The sequence below is a fragment of the Tauraco erythrolophus genome, chromosome 2 (assembly GCF_009769465.1).
Source record: "Tauraco erythrolophus isolate bTauEry1 chromosome 2, bTauEry1.pri, whole genome shotgun sequence".
Taxonomy (NCBI): Eukaryota; Metazoa; Chordata; class Aves; order Musophagiformes; family Musophagidae; genus Tauraco; species Tauraco erythrolophus.
Window position 1 is genome coordinate 576,992 of NC_141466.1, and position 21,599 is coordinate 598,590.

Genomic DNA, 21,599 nt, shown 5'->3' on the forward strand with positions numbered 1-21,599 from the left:
GAAATTATTAACAATGCCAGACTCAGTTTGTTGCCATCAGTATGATGTAAGAAAAGGAGTACAAACGCACAACACCTTGCAGACAACCTCACTGATGGGGAAAACTACTCAGTTTCTCAGAAATTACTAAGAATCATTACAGGTGCCTCAAAAGGTGCATCTCAGCGGAACAAAGATCTACCCAGCTCCTCTTTGCCAAGCTTGTGCTTCCTCCCAGTTGTGTACAGCCTGGGACCGAGGCGGCAGCCTGTTGCCGTGTGCCCAAAGGAGAAGGAATCTGGGGGATGCTGTTGGGTACACACTTCCACTAACTTGAAAAGTTAATATTGCTGTGATGAGCTGCCCCTAGGAACAAGTCTATGTGAAGTGGAATCAAATGGTTAATTCTACTGATAACGTGTCTGCTATAAACTTCAAGTCTATTTGTTCAAAGGGCAACTGATTATAGAAGCACGTCTCTGGCTTGCACCACATGCTTCAAATTAAGAGTAAGATCAGTGCCAAATATAATGAGAAGTGATTTGGAATTTCTGTGTCACTGATACCTAGGAAAAAAGAGACTGTGGTATATGTGGTTTAACTTTGCAGCAAAGAGCACTTTGGTGAATAAGCTTGAGACTTCTTGCTGCCTGAAAAAAGTCTGTCTTTAGGGCTCCATCTTCACACGTTCTGTCATTTAGAAACAAACATTCTACCTCTCGAGTGCCTTCAGAACAATAGATCAGGAACACAAGCTCAATGCAGAGAGTTTCAGATGAATTTGTCTGCTTCTCCCACTTCAAAAGTAGATACTCTCAGATGCTGGGTTATGACTGAGAATCTTGCAGACACTGACAGAGAACTTTCTTCTGGCTTCTTACTTTCTTTTTATAGAATCATAGAATCATAGAATGGTTTGGGTTGGAAGGGACCTCAAAGATCATCCAGCTGCAACCGCCCTGCCATGGGCAGGGACACCCTCCACTACACCAGGTTGCCCAAAGCCTCATCCAACCTGGCCTTGAACACTGCCAGGGATGGGGCAGCCACAGCTTCTCTGGGCAACCTGTTCCAGTGCCTCACCACCACTTTTCAAGCTCTCTGGACAGGGATTACAATAGACAAGTGGGTATTAAAACCAATCCGTAATACCTGTAAATTGAGTCACAGCCTCTGCCTCCTCCCCCTCTTACTTCATCCTCGTTACAGAACACGCATGTGAACCTCCCTCGTGTAGGAAGAGATCCATTATTTCTAGTAATAGCTCAGAAAGAGTTGCCACTGCTGCCTCCTTCTCAAGCATTCTCCTCTCTACTTCAGAAAAAAAAAAAAAAAAGGACTGAAAACATATATCTCTCACTGATGACCTACATATATTTCACTATTTAAATAGCTTGACTTTGACGTGGTGACTTCTGCTTCAGTAATGACCCATGGACCTATTGCTGTAGCCCATGGACCTATTGATACCAGCAAGTGCATTCACAATCTCCTGTTAACAGCAACTCATTTGCTTAAACTGGAGTTACAGTAAACTTTTTATTCGCAATTTGGCTGATTTGTGAAAATGTCACAATTTCTTTATAGTTAAATGGTGCCGTTTTCTTTGCTAGGGTTTGAAGTCAATATGAACAAATCACATACAATGCCGTATCAAGTAATTCAATCTGTAAAATAATTATAAATTTCATTGGCAAAATTTTCACATTCACAGAACAGATTTCAGACCATATGTCTGTTGGTGATGCAGCTGAGAATTCATCCTTAGTTCTCAGACAAGGTATGTTTGAAATTATTGTGTCTTGTGGCTCTGTATGTCAGGCATTCCCACACCACCACTGCCATGCCTTCATTTCAGATGCTTTCAGTCCTAGGTCAGCTTCATCTACTGACCATGTGTTCACAGGGAGACATTTAGATGCAAGAATTGCAAGCTGGAATCCTACGTTTCTGTAAATATTCTGAGTGGAAGGATGTGCAAAAAAAAGACAAATCCGTTCTATCAAAAATCCTGGTGTTTCTAAATAAGGCTTACACAGAGAAGAGAGCAGAGGGATATTGGGATCAGCCTCAGGAAACAGATCACTGAAGTACTTGAGCAGTAGGAATTTAACTCCCTTTTGTTGCTCCAATTCTGAAAATCAAGTACTTAAATAATGTGGTAATGAGCTATATAAGTGCAGAAAGAAAGGTGAAATCTTTTGGTTTACTAAACCAATCTACTGGGGGGTTAGTAAGGATCAGAATTCTTTCCATTGGCAGAAAAGCTACTAGGGTCTCTGTAGAGTCTTTAAGGAGAGAAGAATTCTTGAGATGTCTTTGAAATAAAAAAAATGCATTTTCTTACTGTGGAGAGCTGTTCAGATTTCAGTGAAACCTACTGCTAAATGTCTGGCATGTTACTTTTGTTGGGGAAGAGGAAATGCATATTTCCCATTGTTTCCACTTTCTGTGTGTTTCATGGAAGTTGAGATATGGTAGTGAACTCTCCTGCTCCAAAATAGCCTCAGCGATTTAGATTTTCCAAGCTCCCACGTTTGTCTAGCCCTAATTCTACTGGGAACAAGAAGATGCCGTTTTGGAGACCTGGGAGATATTGTCGTGCTTGCAACCAAGGTTTGCACACCGGTGTGCAGAGACTCTGCGTGGTTAGGACTTGTGCTGCACGAATTTCAGCCAGCTGAACACATGTTTCTAATGCCTTAATTTTCCTGGAAGAAATCTGATTCTGATAGCTAGCAACCTGATCTTCGTTCTTCTAAAGCTGCTAGTGATACTGTCAATTTTGCCCAACGCGGATCACATCTGCAAAGTTTCATAGATTTCATAGATTTCTAGGTTGGAAAAGACCTTAGAGATCATCCAGTCCAACCGTCCCTAATCCCCATTAAACCATATCCCTAAGCAGTTCATCCACCCTTTTCTTAAACACATCCAGGGATGGGGACTCAACCACCTCCCTGGGCAGCCTATAAATCATTGGCCATCATATTTCTCCATCTAATTTTACATATTCTGGTGTGCAGCACACAGCAACGTGTTTCATGTGAAAACAAATTCCTGTGTTGGTCCAACGAAAAAGCAAAGGATTAAACTGGTGCATATTTCTGATTTTTGACATTTTTCTGTAATCCTATTTATCAGATGCTTGCTTCACAATTGTTTCTAAATGCATGTATTTGGAATGTTATAAAAACTAGTTATCATCAGCTCACTAACAAAGGTAAAAGATTACTTTAATGTTTTTCCTGTTAATTATTAGCAATTCATAGTCATTTTACTAACATGCATTTTAACTTAAATAGTACAGCTATTACTGGGTAAGTGTACTCAAAATAACCACATTTGAAAACTGGTAATTTATTTGCACTTAATAACTGCTTTGCTCGATCGCTGAAAAGGAGCTAAAAGTAAAATGTTCTAAGCTCTATTTATAGTTGCAGCTCCATAACTTCTTTATTTATTCGCTAAATATTTTTCCTAACGGTTTCTGAAACATGGCATTTTGTCTGAGCGTTCAGCTGGGGACACTGTGTGTGTTCTGCTGCTCATCAGTCCAGAGAAGTCCCTGGTGCCTCGGAGGAGGTAGTTCCATCTATGGAGCTACACTGCATGGAGAAATACAAAAGTAATCTTTTACCTTTGCTAGTGAGCTGATGATAACTAGTTCTTTTAGTCTATCTATCTAAAATGTACGTGTAGGTCTATTGATTCCTTTTCCTATTTATTTTATTTTAAAGATTTATCACGGCGTTTCTACACAGAACATGCTAGATGTGCTAGGAAATTATTTCTGCCCTTTGTATAAAAATGGATTGATTCCTCTAATTTTCTGTTACGCGGAGAATTTCTGTTCGAAGAGAACACTCGTGAAAAGTGGTTTTGTTTGATTACACATGGCTGCCTATCAAGCAACCATGCCCGTTCCCTATTCTGGAAATTTTTACTTTAATAAGGAAACACTGACGGGTCGATGACTTTAAATCTTCTGCGTGCACTAAAAGCCTCCTTGTGTTACTTGTGCAAGGAGAAGCAAAATAAATCTAGAATGGGTTGTGCAGAAAAGATCTAGCACTGACTTCCCTGCAAGCACTCACCACTGCCAACTGTGAGAGCTCAGTGCCAAGTTTGAGCTTGGGATGCTCATTCTGCAGGATTCTGCTACTGTTGCTTCCCTAAGACCCGAAATTGTACACCCAGGAGTTTCCCTTTTTTGCATTGAGTGGTAATACCCGATGGTGGAAAGGGACGTTTGAATAGTCACTTTCTTGTGAGGACCAAGGTGAAGGAAAAAAAAGTCTCTCTAACTATATCCTCAAAGCTCTTTAAGTCACTAAAGTCTTTGGGAGTCAATGGAAGTTCAGGAGCTTGATTTCTTTGAAGATCTAGGGATTAGCTTATACCGGGATGGCCTTTGACTACAAACTTCTGTATGTATTCCATCATTTACAGAGGCTGAGGAGATGAGTGAAAACTTTTGTGACTTTGAAGGAAAAGTGGTATGAAAGTTTCCTGACTCCACCTTGTTTAATGAAGGGCGTTTCTACGTGTTTTGATATATCTCCAGGAAATAAAATGGATTAGCTTCTGGATATCAAGATTCCTGTAGTTCCTTCAGTTTAAGTTGAACAGATACATGAACTTCAGAAGAGTGTTTCAATTTTTTGATTTTTTACTGGAATTTAACTTAAAACAAGTTTGGTAAAAAAATCTATCCCCAAAGTCATACAGGTCAAATATCAAGAGTTAGAATTTTTGGGCATAAGCTGCGTGGTGATTTAATGTATAGCCATATTTAGCAATCTAGAGCAACCAGCAAGTCTACTAAAAAGGGAAGATTTAAACAAACATTGTCTAAGAACAGTTTCAGCACTCGGGTAGAAACATTCTGTCATGCAGGTGCTCATCCAAAGGCTGGCAAATGTTCAGTTCAGTTCCAGAGGAAGCCTGAGAAGGTAAAAATATCGAGATCCCACCCACCTGCCTAATACTGTGCAGATTTTACTGTACCACTTACTCAGGCTGCCAGCTCTTTGAGGCTGAGGAAGTCCCCCAGAGGTTGGGACGGGAGTGATGACCCCTCCGTTGTTTCATAGATTTCATAGATTCATAGATTCGTAGATTTCTAGGTTGGAAAAGACCTTAGAGATCATCGAGTCCAACCATCCCTAATCCCCATTAAACCATATCCCTAAGTAGATCATCCACCCTATTCTTAACCACATCCAGGGATGGGGACTCAACCCCTCCCTGGGCAGCCTGTTCCAGTGGCTGACAACCCTTTCAGAGAAGAAATACTTCCTAACATCCAACCTGAACCTCCCCTGACTAAGCTTATACCCATTTCCTCTTGTTCTATCACCCATCACTAATGTAAAGAGCCCTTCCCCCACCTCCCCACCATCACGTTGAAGAAGTGTTTTGGGTTCTTTAAACAATAAATATGTGCTGCTAACTACCCCTCACTGAAAGCGTTTTTAATGCTAACAGAGTTCCCAAAGTCTCACTTTTTTTACATTTAAATCCGCAGTATTTATTTATCCGCACTGTTTTCACACCCGGAGTTACACCACGGCCGATGCCCAGGATGCCCGCGGGCACAGCCGAGATCCGTACGCTCCGGCGCGGTTCAGCCGCCTTCGGCGCACAGCGGCGGGCGGGGGATGCCAACATCCCGATCCCGCTGTGCCCACCGCCCGGAAACGGGCCGTCGCTGCGCTGCCTCATCCCGCGGCGGAGCGTTCCCCTGGGCACGCCGGGGGCTCCCAGGGAGCCCTGGCAGTCACTAGCTCCAGCTGGCTGCTTTCTGCACCAGCAGGGCAGCAGCTACAAGTGCCAGAAATGTTCCCGTGGAGCCCAACTGCGGATCCGTAAATTAGAAACACTCAATGTGAACTGGTCCTCTCAGGGACCAGTTGTATAAATCACAAATTGTCTGCAGAACCTCGTCCGTTTTCAACCAACCTCAGAAACAAAAAGTTTTTGGTTTCTAACAGGCAGCCTGCAACTCCAAACGTGCCCGGGCTGTGGATCCCACGGCACGTGCCAGATCGAGGGGCTGGGTTCACCTTGGGGCGGTGTAACTGGTGGAGTCTAATTACAGACCAGGTAAAAGAAGGCTTAAACCAGTGTCCTGTTAGTGGGACAGCAGAGAGTCTGGGCTGTTCTACTTCACATTTTATAACAGAGAAACCACTTGTTCTGTGGAAATAATAACCTAATTAGCCCTTTTTTTAACCTTAAGATCTTCCATGAGTTGTTACTGAACATCTCCCTGCGCTTCCTGTACTAACGTCCATGTTCCAAGATGTGCTGAATGTTTTTTGCATTTTGCAGCAACACTGAGAACTCGACATTCCAGTTCCTGTTGCTAATCCTGTGAAGTCCTCGTTAACTACGGTCAATGATTGACGATGTGCATTTAATGCATTTGCACCTTTGCATCTTTTCCACATTTCAAAGCACGTTCACTCCTTTCTGTTGCCTGAAATTATTAGTTTATATAGAGTTACATTCATAAGAAAATCAGAGGTATTTAGGGATACAAGTCTGAAATAGATTAAATATACAGCATTGTTCTAAAACGAGTTTTAAAACCTGATGTTGAACTCAATAAAAGTCAGGATATTTTAAGTGGAACAAAAAGTACTTACTGTTACATCAATTTATTTGGGCATTAATAATTGTGTATCATGGGTTGTGTATCACATTGCTCCAAAATAGTTGACAAGTCAGAAATGAGCTCATATGTGTTTTTATTTTCTTCTGTGATGAATTTTTGCTTTTTGCAGTAATACTAAAAATGTTTATTCAGTATTTGAAAACCTCAGTATTACAGTTTTGAAAACATCTGTTTTTCAGGTTTATAAACAGTGTTTGTGTGTACTTCTGCACATTTTAGCTTGCAGAAAAAATAGAGGTGGCTTCAAGAACTTGCATAAAGTTTCAGGAAGCCACAAGAGTATTTTGGAGAAACTTAATTCTTTTCAAAACAGATTTTTCTGATTTATAATTTCTCAATTTGTAGCCTTGTATTGTTTTAAAATATTTACTGTACTATATCTCAGTTAAGCTGCAATAGCAGTTGATGAAGATTTTTGCTATCACTGAGCTTTTGTTTCATGTGCCAATTACAATTCAGCTAACATTTTGAAAGATGTAAAATGTGTTCCTGCATAAAATGAGATAGCGGTGAGTCAGAGAATGTAAATCTGTAAGTTTCTATACATTTTAACAAATGACAGTGAATTATTCAGTATACTAATTACTCTTTAACACCTTCTTTATCTTGCTTCTCATGTCTAAGAAGTGGCTTTTACAACTGACGCAGTGCCTTCTCCTCCTTGGCTTTCCGAAGCAGGTTCTGGAATACTTTGAAAACAAACATGAAAGGAAATGTTTTAATGAAAAATTGGTTGGAGAATATCTACAATGGTTTAGGTATGGAAGGCACTGTTTACTTTGTACTGGGGTGTTTTTAAGTCCAGAATTAGAATTTGTTTGTGTAGGCTGGGACTGTCTGCCAACAAAACTGCTTTGTACAGAAAAGCATTAACAGGACAGATCAAATGTTTAAGTGTGTTTGTAGTTTGAACACTGTAAGCTTCCATTATTTCGTGACTCAATGTATAAATCTGTATCAGAGGAGCTAAAATGGCAAGAATGTTTTAATTTCCTTACTGGTTTACACTCCTTTATTAGAATTTAATTTGCATTGTGGTGAAAATGACTCTTCCTAGCTTACTGCTCCTAAGAACTGTTATGCATTTTAATGTCATTGAAATAGAAAAGCGTTTATCACCAGTAGAAGACTACTTGAGCATCTCATAACTTCGCTGTAGTTTGCTTGCGTGTAACTCATATTTCATATAGAGAATGGTGCTGAGAGCAAGATACCTCTGAAAATATAATGTATTCAGGAATTAGCAAGTACAAGTTCGGCCATGCAGTCGTATTGCAAATCCTTTTTTATCTGCCTTTTGATAGCCATCACATACGCAGCCTGTGATAGAGCCACGGGTACATCCAGCTTTCCTGGGCTTTCATCCTGTGCTGTAACAGAAGGTGCTTTTTTCCCTACTATAAAACATTCTTCCTTTAATCACTGTACATTCTGCACACTTAATGAGGTAGGGGTATGTTATCATGTCATTAAAGACTGAATCATGATATATAATAAATGGGAGCTGATTTAAGAGTGTGTCACCTTTGATGTGCTCAAATTTGCAACTGTAATTTTCTTCTTTTTCTATGTTATTTACAGTGATTATAAAACCAAATTCTGTTGTATGCAACTATACTGAAGCCCCATAGATCAGTACCTGATTTACTCAGGCCATCTACTCTCACGGACCTTCAGAGCCTTTGGGATTTCATAGGTTTGTAAACCAATTAACTCTGCATAGCTTCTTATAGGTATCACTCCAAAAATCCGTCCTGTCACCTTAGTGAGTTTCAACTGTGTGCTCAAAAGCCCAGAAATTTTATATCTCATCAAGTAAATAATAGTTATAAATAAGGCAAAGTTACACTTTCCTCTTTGCTGGTAAGAAATTTTTTTAATCTTTAATCTGTATTTACCCTGCTGCCTCTCTCCTAGTGCCAGAGAGACAGCATCCTCTGGGATAACTGGGAACATCAAATACTAAAACTATTGAAACACCCAAATTTGTCTGGGGACCAGTGCATTAACACAGAGAGAGAACTGAGAAAAAAAACAGGACTTGAAATTTCCACTCTCCAGGAACATACATTTAGGGTGACCACCTGTACAGATCTACCTGCAGTACACTCTTGACAGCTCCATGTCAGCCTTTTTTAAATGTAATTATTTCTGAGATAGCCAGCCAAGACAAACAATGGCACCAGTGCAACACCAAACTGCCCGTGATGTTTGAGTCAACAGCATCAATTCCTCAGCTGCCCTAAGGGGAAAAGAAGCTTAGTTAGAATGATGGACAGATTTTGGCACTGGTAGAAACATACTCTGCTATGGGGAGGTCCTTCTCAAAAGATTGCCCTGAAGATAGTGTGCAGACAGTCAGGGAACTGTTTTGATGCTGAGAGGCCACACACGCAGGCATGGGAGGCAGGTACATCCTCCTCTAACTCGCAGAGAAAACCAGATTAAAGTTAGGTCTGCTAATCTTGTGTTGAACCTTGACCATCATGCATAAGGATGGCTTTGTGAAATTATTTACTTTATAGTTATTATTTTAAATAAATAAAAAATGAGGAGGGGGGGCAATGAGGAGGAGGAAAGAAGAATTTGTTAAATAGGTCAAAGTGATTCTACATTGTTCTCATAAAAGTCATTATTTCTCTCTTTCATCGCCAAAACGAATAACGTGCAGAAGAAATGGCCAGTGAGGTCTCTCCCTCTTCACTCCAGTCACAAGTCTTCAAGAAGTAGTTTTCCCAGCCAATTAAAAGCTGGCTTCAGGATGAAGAGGGGAGAAAATTCTGAGTCCAGGGATCAGAAAGTCACAGAAGATCATAGATCATAGAATGGTTTGGGTTGGAAGGGATCTCAAAGATCATCCAGTTCCAACCCCCCTGCCATGGGCAGGGACACCCTCCACTACACCAGGTTGCCCAAAGCCTCATCCAACCTGGCCTTGAACACTGCCAGGGATGGGGCATCTACAACTTCTCTGGGCAACTTGTGCCAGTGCCTCACCACCCTCAGAGTGAAAAATTTCTTCCTTATATCAAATCTAAATCTCCCCTCTTTCAGTTTAAATCCATTGCCCCTTGTCCTGTCACTACATGCCCTTGGAAAAAGATGTATCCTCTCTATGTTTCATTTATGACCCAGATGGTTAAACATTTAAATATCATTAAACTAAATATTGGTCTATATTTCTATGATTAAATACAGAATGTATATTAAATTGGCAGGTCTGCAAGCACATTAGAATCATAGAATCACAAAGATCGTAGAATGGTTTGATTCATATCCCAAACAGTTGAATAGAGTACTGGACACGGAGGTACAGAAGAACAGTGTTAGTAAAATGAGAAAGCTACAAAGCAACCTCTCAAACATTTGTGTTCCTTACATCTAATCAGGATGTTTCTTATAAACAGAATCCAGTTATTAGAACAGGTCGTGACATTTTCACCACCTCCATCTAGCTCTTTTCTTTTGAAACGACCTGCTTTTAAGCCACTGCTTTGCCCTACATTGTTTTCATCTCTAAAACAATATCGATAAACAATGCACCAAATATATCTCAATCACTCTTATTTTATTTTATTCCATCTTCCACTTTCAAACTTTTACTTGCGTTATTTCCAGAAAGAATCTATCTTCCAGATTGTCCAAAGTAAAGCTTTAATGCCATACTTACAGTAATTGTTTTGTTTCTGAATCTGTATTCTCAATAAATGGCCACTCGTACATCCTTGTGTGCATTAGACCTATTGATCTGGACATCAGAGGCACAGTGACAATTGGATTACTTCTTTGGCCCAGAGTTCTTTCTAAAGATGGACGGTGCACTCCACATGTCATTTTGGGCAGGGCTTTAGTAGGAATCCTCACTCAAAGAACTCAATTCCTGCATTAGTGGGAAACAGCTGTATCACACAAAGCTGTCTAACGGTGCGTGCTCCTCAGAGGTAGCTTCATGGTATTTCCCTCCCGTGCTTTGACAGGCACAGCTGCAGTCTGTCCATCTCCAGAAATAGCTCTGCCCGTGCAAGCACAGCTGTCCTGATGCTGGACATCCTCACCTGCACCTCTGTCTGCTGCCTCTGTCGCCTGACGCAGAGCAGCGACCACAGACACCTCCTTCTCCTCCCTCCAGGAGGGTGTCCTGGGGGAGCCACCTGCCTCCCCTCCTCCTCCCACTCGTGAACATGGAAATCAGGGGGATGCTCAGGAAAAGCTGCCTAAACCTTAAGTTCTCCAGGGTTTTAGGACACCATAAAGGGAGCTGATGCTCCGAGGATGTCCTTCCAGTACTGTAAGGGAATCAGCTTCTCTGGAATGGACTGAAATGGCTTAGGAAAAATCTTTTTAAAAAGTGGAATCGTTATTCCCAGGTCCAATTTATCATTGAGGATGTTGTCAGCACTTTTATGTGTGGTGTAGAAATAACACTTGGATGACTTTGAAAATAGCTCTCAATGTTTTGCACCATGGCATTTCAAGAAATAGTTTTAAGTAAGGCTAATTAACTTCAAAGAAGGAAGGAGGAAAAAGGGTTTTCTTTTTTATTTATTTTTTAGCTAAGTGCTGTCTTAAATTAAATGAATCATGAAAAATTAAAATTGTTACAGTGCCACCCCTATAATTTGATCACTGTTTAATTTGATTTTTTTGTTTTATTTAATCAGAGCCACAGGAACCAGCTCATTTGTATTGTAAATTACACAACTTCTGCCCTTTATTTCATATACGGTTGATCACTTTTGGCAGATAAGATTGGATTATCTAATCATTGGCTATATGAAATTGCCATTTAATCAATAGGGAAGGTCAAAATTTCTAAATGTGATCCAGAAACAAAGTATCTAAGGAAGTTGGAGGCTGATGAAATCTAACTAAACTTTTATGTGTTCAAGACATTATTATCGACTATAGGGTCGTTATTACTCTAACAAATGGCTGCCTTTAGCTTCTCTTGCCACTTACGGTTTGATGGCCAAACCTATGGCTCTGGTTATTGATTATAGCTACTGATAGCTTGATGGAGTTAGCTTTTTTGCTCATCAGTGTCTTTGATTGTTGCTTGAGTCAAGAAACAGTTAGTTTTATACTGCCTGTCTGCACGTTCGGAGTTAGCGGATAGACATCTTCGGTCCCTGGGTGCGTCGCGGGGAATGCAAGGCTGGTTTCTTACTGCTTAAAAAACACACTCTCACGTGTTACTTGATAGTCTGCAGGTAGTGGCAGAGTGGCAGAATGTATTCCATCCTTACTGCCCCGCCAGCAGCCATGTAAGACAAGCAATAATACAGCGTCCTGAGCGCTGCCTTTGACTTGTGGATGTCTTAGGATGGGGTTTTTGCTCCTTGTTGCTTTGCACATGTTTAACTGGGTGACTGTTGCTGTTTTCAGGTTATGCTGGGGTTCATGACCACACTAATGACTTCCTCTAACTTCTATCACACATCCACCTCTTTGCCAAATGTCTGACAAGTATGTTGTGATGTCTAGTTTGAATGGTTTCTGCTGTGTGCTCCTCCCACTCTGATGGCATTTATTTCATGCTCTTTTCATCAACACAAATCCAAATATATCCCCAGCTAAAGGAGTCTTGGTAGTCCTTTCTCTGCATTTTATTTCAGCTATTCATTTCAGTTGGTTTGTTTGGTTTTGGGTTTTGATTTTTTTTTGTGCGGTATATTCTTTTGTAAGAAGGTCCATTAATGCCACATTGGCATAGGAAGGTGAATAGATGACTGAAAGCTTCATTGTCAGAACAAACACATCTGGAAACAAGGAAAGCTCGTGCTGGCTACCCGTGCAGAGTGTTTTGCTGGATTATAGAGGCAGAGCAGGCAGCTTTACTGACTACTGGTAGGGAAATACGTTGGGTGGTGAAGAGTCTGTTCCTGTCATATAAGATGTTCAGTAGGGTGGAGGATTAGGAACAGAGAATACTGGTTGGTTTTTAACAGTAAATGTAAGAGACACAAGGTTAGCAATCCAAAGTTGGGGTGAGTAGCCATATCTGTATCTGGTCTTACTTGCAATTTTCTGGAGAAGGGTTTGCTGTTAAAGGACAATCCAAGACTGTTGCTCACCAGCCTGGGCTGCGGCACCAAGGACGCTGTTGCATCCTCCGCAGCCAGGAGGAAATGGCCTGCCTCTTGTAGGCAGGATAGGTACCTTGAGTTGATTAGAGTAATTAGTAGTTCATTATCTCAACTCAGTCCAGCTGGGTAAGAATGATTGGTGCCACACAAGACCTTCATGCATCCTACAACTTTTTGTGGAGGTATGGAGGGAAGAAACTGAAAAGGATTTTGTAGTCAATGTTGAGAAAGAGTTTTACACAGTTCTTGCTGAGTCCTTATCTGCCTTATTTGGAATTTTCTGTGTAAACTGATTATTCAAGATTCTATGATTCTGAAAGCAGCAGATCAAACGAGTCAGAGGACCAGGGCCATCCTGTAGAAGAGAAAGGCAATGACAACGGATCACTGATGATGGCGGTAGGCAATGATAGCCAGATCATAGCAAGTGTGTGCTCTGCTCCATGGCTATCCTTAAGAGACCTCCATATCAGAAACTGTTTCCAAATTCATGGCCAAAATGCAGTTAACACCGTATCAGAAAGATTTCGGTTCTCCTTAAGGCAACACTTGAGGCTTCTCCTGGCACTGAAATTGCTGCTCCCACCTCTATGGGCCTCACAAAGTGACCAAGGGCTGGTAGGAGTGCATGGAGCTGAGCCAAATGGCCATGGAGTAGGATAACAGGAAGACAGTCACGGGACTCAGACACGCGTGTTTCATGTTTTAACTCTCACAACACACCACCTGGGCTCCCCATTGACCAAAGCAGATCTCTTAGTAACTGCCTCTGTTCCTCTCACTCCAGCAACGTTTTCTCTCTCCCGTGTGTTTTCACCAGTAGGAACCATGTTAGTAACCAAGTGCCTCCATTTCTGGCTCGCAGGCTTATACAGGGAAACGTTCCAAGTTTTCTTTCCAAATTAACTGTACTCCAAAGTGGTTAAATATAAATAATTACCTGCTTGACCTCACATGCAATGAGACACCTGCTGTGTTCATTCTGGACCAAATTCAATCACTTTTTAACCTGAATGAATCCAACGTTTCTTGCTTTCATAGTAATTTGTTCTTCAACTGCTTTTCCTAGTGAATTCAGTTGTTTTGTTTGTTTCTGGAGCACTGTCTTCAGAGCACATGACAGGACAAGCAAAGAACAACAACAAAAAAAAACAAAAACAAAAAAAAACCCAACTCCAACATATGCAACATTATTAAAGTCTCCTTGCTAAAATTTATGTGTCTCGTGTTATTTATTTCAGTGGTAATTTTACTGAGTTCTTGTCAATAGAACTGTAAAACTACAAAGAAAAAAAATTCCAATGAACTTCTCCCCGTCCTCAAGTCATAAAAATAGACTGAAAAAAAAAGTATGCATATATTTTGCACCAAAGTTTAAAAGATGAAGCAACAGGTCAAAATCAAGTGGCAAACCTCTCAAGAACAGTAAGACAGTAAACTTGACGTTGCATGATATTTGACATACAGCAAATCACTATTTACATTTTATCCCAAAACATTTACCTGAGGAAAGGTCACGGCGTTAAATTTGGAGACATTTACAGCAATTGCCAAATGTTTACTATCTACATGAATGTCATGCTTCTTAGTCAAAAGAAGGTTGATGCGCTAAATGTCAATTATTTCAAGTTGTTTGATGGCAGCACAGATTGCCAAGCAATATAAAAAGAGGTTTAATAAATATTATATACACTGCTAACCATTAATCTTGCCTAGCAGAGGTTAGAGTTTCACATGGAGAGGATTTATGATAAGCAACAGTGCAGGACATTAAAACTCAATTATTGCCGTCCTGGATGAAGGCATTATCATTAAGCTGTGGAAGCAGTACCTTGTTTCTTCTGATACTGCTGTCAAACTTGGGAAAGCATCAGGGACAATTAAATTACTTAGGAAATCATGTCATTATGCTTCTCCTTGCAATACTTTGTCCTTTTTTAGAGTAAGCAATGAAAGGACTAGTCAGTATCCTTTGCAAGAAATCTAGAAATTCAAACCGTATTTGCCGTTGACCTGCAAACACATTTTTGCTAGGATCTCAGGTTCTTGTAGGTAACCCAAAAGCTACACCCATAGGAATAGAGGTTAATGACATCAAAATTTCATGTCTATTAAGTACACGTGAGCTATGCAAGACTAATAACCTACACGTCCACCTATTCCAGAGCAAATATTAGCAGAAAACATTGCTCAGAGGGGAGCACTTGATCAAATCAGAACTGGAAACTCCTTGAAAAGAGTTTTAGAAACAAAGAAACTGGGACTTCAAACTAGAGTCTGATTTCTGTACATAGAGTGAAGTTCAGAACATTTAATTGACCTGCTACGGAAGTCTGAAGTCCTGGCCGATTCCTGGTGGAGTTAGAAAACATCATTCCAGAAAGTCCGGGTGGAGAATTTAAAATGTATGTCTTTGGAAAAATTGGGTTCCTTTATTAAAAAAGTTGCATGATAAGTTGTGACATTCTCTGTGATAATGTAACTGTTGCAATGGTAAATTTGGTTTTCATCTCTGAGTCATGATTCTTCCCATTTTGCTTCGAGTGTCTCTGAGGAAGGCAGCTTGTTGCAGGTGATAACCACAACCACTCCAAAGCTCTTTCCAACTGCTCGCTTCCAAGGTAGGCATTCAAACACTCTTGAAAGCCCCTATACAAAAAATAAGGTGTCTCTCTGGGCATATCTGAACTTTTGGCTGCCAAAATTCAGATATTCTTAAGTACACATATTCTGGTAGTCTGACTAAAACCAAATCTGGTATGAAATGTTTGTTGCTCGATTTTAGCTGGAAGCTCCTTGTCCCTTTATCGAAATATCTGTACTCTATGTACTCATATATACTCTATCTGTAGATAATTCCTGTAGGTCATCAGTTTACTTGTGTAACCTAGAGGCTGCAAAGCTTTTCTTTTCATATCTTTAAATTGATCATTGCTTCAAATCCTCAATCTGAACATTGTAGCTTACCTTTCTTACACTTTTTTTTTTTTTTTCTGGAAATTTAATCCAGTTGCCCATAACTGAGCAGAATGCTCAGCGCCAGTGTTCTGCATCGAATTAGGATTTTTCTGTAAGATACAATAGGCAAAGCCAAAATGAAAATAAATTTTACTGCACAATGCCTAAATCTCTGACCTCCTTCCTGCATTCTTGAACACACCCCAGATCCACAAATATTGTGAGAGCCCCCATTGTTAACGTCTCTGAAAAGAATGCTTCTTAGAATAACCATCAGAAAATAGTCTTGACTTCTTTGCTGTCACTGTGGATAAAGCTGCCACTGTGATCTTAGCACCAGAGCTAAACAAATTCAGGTTAGCAATGTTTACCTAAAAATTTATATTCTCTCTTTTACCATTGAATAATTGAGCAGGTATCAAATAGCAATGTTTCAATTATTCATTACGTTATTTCACTTACTAGAAAGATGGCTGTAGGCAAGTAAGTGTCACTTGTATTAAACTGTGAACATCTTCACGAGGTTTGCTAATCAGATCTTCACTGCTTAGACCACGGAGAATCTTTATTCACGTATGGAAACACAGTAAAATTACTTGGTGTTGGTCACAGAACAATTCTAATAACAAGAAGAATTGTTTCCTTTTTCTTCCCTCTCTGTCTTCTGGTCGATGAGCTCCTAGTTTATTTGGTGACAATAGTAATTTCAATGGCTATGAACCTTTCCATAAAAGGTGATAAAGTTTCCATCCTCTCCACTCCCTGCCCCAACAATCAAGCCCTTCAGCATAGGGCACCTATCAGTAGGGTATAGAAGCAGGAGAGAACTATTCCACTCTGAACAGTTGTGACCATATCTATACCAACTTTATTACGACAGTGACCAGAGTCTGTGCTTTGGCCCTTAGGGCAAGGCCACGTCCTGGCTTACATCTATCCAGCTAAATTCTCTCCTCTCTGCTCCAAACCAGATGCCCTCATCCATACTGCTTACTGGAATCACTTCCTAGCCCAAGCTATCCAGCATTTCATGGCAGGGCACCGCCTGGGAAGATAGCAGCTAGTACAGCCACAACCGTGACACCACATCTGCTAAAAATTAAGCACTGAGCAATTACATGGCAGTGCACAAGCCTTGGTCCTACACTTCAGTTTACTATGATTCGTGTAGCCTGTTTGTCCACCCTTCTGTTGAATGCCCTCTCTATTTTTCCATTACTAAACAGTACAGTCCCACTTCTCTTCTGGGTTTTATCTTCTGTTATATTTTTGTATTTTACAGCACTGTTTGCATATTGAGTGGAAACTTTTGATTTATTCGTGGAATCATAGAATCATAGAATGGTTTGGGTTGGAAGAGACCTTAAAGATCATCTAGTTCCAAACCCCCTGCTGTGGGCAGGGACACCTTTCCCTAGATCATATTGCTCAAAGCCTCATCCAACCTGGCCTTGAACACTTCCAGGGATGGGGCAGCCACAGCTTCTCTGGGCAACCTGTGCCAGTGCCTCACCACCCTCACAGTGAAGAATTTCTTCCTTAGATCTAACCTAAATCTCCCCTCTTTCAGTTTAAATCCATTGCCCCGTGTCCTGTCACTACACACCCTTGTAAAAAGCCCCTCTCCAGCTTTCCTGTAGCCCCTTTAGGTACTGGGAGGCTGCAATAAGATCCCCCCGGAGCCTTCTCTTCTCCAGGCTGAACAGCCCCAACTCTCTCAGCCTGTCTCCATAGCAGAGGTGCTCCAGCCCTCAGATCATCTTCATGGCCTCCTCTGGACCCGCTCCAGCAGCTCCATGTCCTTCTTGTGTAGAGGGCCTCACAGCTGAACACAGTATTCCAGGTGGGGTTTCATGGGAGCAGAGCAGAGGGGCAGAATCCCCTCCTTCGCCCTGCTGCCCACGTTGCTCTGGATGCAGCCCAGGATACGGTTGGCTCTCTGGGCTGTTCCTTCTTTGCCCTACATAAATAGCCACACAATTTAGATAATCCTTTTCCAATGAGTTTCTTCCACTACCTAAAAAATATATTCTCTCACAGCTCAAGTCAGGACACTGTTGGAAAAGTCAAGCTACAACTGGTGTAGTTGAAGTTGAACATCCTTACCTTGCTTTAATTCATTCAGAGGACCTTTCTTAAATACCCACTACAGCATGTGCCGTGAGAGGCTGGCAGAAAGTCACATAAGAATGACCCAGGACTGTGAAGACAAATCAGATCCAGACAAGCAAATAATTTCTGTGTCCGAGTTAAATCTGTGCCGCACGTTCCATTGCGTAAGCTATCACAGTGATCCTCGCTGTGGGATCCTGAATAGAAATCCTTGGGCTTCTGTGTTTGGTGATATTATTTATGGCTTTTCCCTAATTATATTAGCAAACACCTACATTAAAAGGTAGCAGATCAAAGCATTCAAGAGTGCGAAAATGTAAGTCAAGATGCTCCACAGTCTTATTTATATGCACGAGCACATGCTATTGTTTCTGAAGGAGGCCTTTCTTCTCGGACGGGATTTATTTCAACATAAATGTTTGGGTTTTAGTTTTTTAATGGAAGTTAGTAGAAGACTGGACTTCGGGAAGACAAAGACTTAGTTGTTTTTTACTGAATTAAAATCTTTAAGGACTGTGAGATAAAACAGAATACAAATTATTTACCCTTAACATAAAAGCCACCTTCTCTTGTTAATTAGAGTAGTAAACCTTATGGTGTCTTCATTGTTAGGACTGGAATGTATTTGGACTAAGTCAAAAGAAATATTTGTTTGACAGTGATAAAATATGATGTAAACTTTTGAATCTAATATTTGTGATATATACATACAATGCTCAATAAAGATAACACTACAATTTTGATGATTCTGTGCTGAAAGTGCTGCCATTATTATTATTCCAGCTGATCTGCTGATGTAGGACTGAACATATTTGCTGAGAAAATCTTGTCAATGGTACCACTGAAAGTGGGGGGGCTCAAGCCTTGGCTACATTGGGCCAGAATCCCTTGTTGCGTCTCTGTATTTATCTTCTCCATGATCTTCCAAAATATCTTTTGCAATGCCGTGGATCTTTCCATTGATGGCAGTCATCCTGCCTCACATACCATGGTGCTATGTCTGAAAACAGATTTTAACCCAGTGCTCTGAGTCGTATCGGCTGCACACAGATGACAGTAGATTTTCCACTAACTGGGACAGGGATTTTCACAGAGAATTTCTGTACTCTTACTTAATATTTCTTTCCTCCACTCTGTGGAATGGAGGTCTTATGTTGCCTCCCAGTCTCTCTGATGAAGATGATGTTAATGATGTGGTAAGAACATGTGGCATACTTCATCTTTTCTCTGAAATGCATTTAACGGCGTGAACAAGATGAGGGATTTTGTGCAATTTCATTCTGGTTTTCTTCTGAACCTATGCAGTTAGGCTTTCCTGAATGTCTTTATTGCAATAGAAACACCACAGATTTAGTTTTAGTTTTGTCCCATTAAGGACAAATGTTTCTGTATGTAAGTCATTGTTGTCTTTGAAACCACACTATTGTCAGCTCTCATTGGGTCCTTGCTCCAACCATTCTCCTGGTAGATCTATTCTCTGGGTGGGTTCTTGGTTATCATACACAATATGATCAAAGAGGAAGTTGCACAGGAAACAATGGGCTCAGTTGTCTTAAATAGCCCTTGAGAATTTCCTTCTCATCTGTATCAGTCTGCAAATATCATGCCAGGAGAGAGATATATTGGAAATGAAAGCCCAGCAGGGCTTCATATCACCTTTCTGCAGAGGATTTGCAAAAGAACAGTTTCATTAACATTTACTTATTTTATTCTCAGCAATGCAATCTGAAGTCCATGGGCAGTAAGTTATTTCCATCGTAATTCTGGTATCATGTTTAAACTGTCCAGATGAACAGAGATCCACACAGGACAGGGGAAATGAAACAAGCTTTTTTTTTAAGACTTCTCAGAAACAATCTTCGGTCCCAGCCGTTCAGACCGCCTGTTTGCAGGCACGCATTCCTGCAAAGTGATAACATCCCAGAGTCGTTCCCTGGGTCTGTGTTAAGGGGTAGTGAAACATAATTAACTGCCTGTGCTTAATAAAACAGTTACAGCACTCCCTTCAATGGAAGGGGAATCTTCATGAAGGTGAATACACAAATGCATGCTTGAGGATTTCCGTGAAAATAGTATTAAAAAAATCTGAAAGATTTCAGTATCTCAATTTTATAGATTTCAGATACAGAAATATATACAGCAACTTATATTAAAGAGTATTATTCTGATGCTGCATCAGCTCTCATGCAGCAAAACTGAACACTCATCAAGTAAGATATGTCAAACTTCCTTCTAAAAACAAAGTATGATCTTTTGTTTTTAGAAGCTACTGTTCAGGGCTTGATGGTTGTAACGAAGCAGTGGCTGTCTGAACTCCACTTGAATCCACTGGTAAGCACTGGGAAGTAAAAACCTTTCTGCTTTGTGTTAATACGAAGGTCTGGGCCATCTTCCAAATCAAATGAAACATGTCCTGGGAATCGGGCCTGAAATTTGAACCTGAACACCTAATGTTAGGAGTAGATAAATGACCCACCAAACCCAATGTTTTTGTTTGTTTGCCTAATAGTGGCACACTGTGTTTGCTCACTGGGAAACTGCTTTAGTGATAGACCACGACATCAGAGGGAGATGGAGAGGGACTTTCTACAAGGGCATGTAGTGACAGGACACGGGGCAATGGATTTAAACTGAAAGAGGGGAGATTTAGATTGGATAGAAGGAAGAAATTTTTCCCTCTGAGGGTGGTGAGGCACTGGAACAAGTTGCCCAGAGAAGCTGTGGCTGCCCCATCCCTGGAAGTGTTCAAGGCCAGGTTGGATGAGGCTTTGGGCAACCTGGTGTAGTGGAGGGTGTCCCTGCCCACAGCAGGGGGGTTGGAACTGGATGATCTTTGAGATCCCTTCCAACCCAAACCATTCTATGATTCTATGATTCTATGATCATGCCAGAATATGCTGAATTATTTTTTAGGCACTTAAATTTGAAGTAACTATTTTTCTATGACAACATGCGATTCCCATTGTTAGTAATTAGGACATAGATGTGGTACATTTTCTGGAAGTCTTTTAAAAGCACTTCATTAGCCCCTTCTACCAGAGCTGTATAACAACTTGTTCCTAACGATCAGTTGTTATTCCATGGGATTCATGTAAAGTTTGCACAAGTATTTTTTAAAGATGCAATTTCTGTTTAGATAATTGGTGAAATCTGAATGCTAGCAACTGGGATGTCTTACAGTTCAGCTTAGAGCAACAAGATAGCAAGTTTCACCCCTATAAACTAAACCCCTGGCAAAGGTGATGTTAGGAATTCCATTCCAAATAAAGCTATCAATCAATATTCCTCCTATGTTTACTCTCCAATCTTTAGAACTGATGGCTACGCTGGCTAGATGGATTTACTTAGAACAGTGAAAGACATTCAGAAAGTCCATCCAATTTCTTGATTTATTTGCTATTGATGCATAAAATAAGCTTGTCTGTGAAATAGCCATGTTGAAATTGCTGTTCTCATGCATTTTTCATTGTTATTATTCGGCTAGACTGACTCTTGAGGGTCAGATTAAAATTCATTCATCTAGAGCTGCACTGGTGACAGTAGATAGCCTCAAATTAGCTCTTCCAGTTAATATTTGTACCAGTATTTGTAAAACTATTAGTACGGAGAATATTCTGATTGGGCAGTGCACGTTTTAACAGAAATTCTTTTAACCTTCGGTGCAGTGAAAACTTAAAAAGCACTGCTTGATATTCTTGACATTTAATTCAGCCTATGCCAGCACAACGTTGTGGTCTTCACAAAGTCTTTTATTGCTGGTGATGAGAGGTCATTGCTTGTTA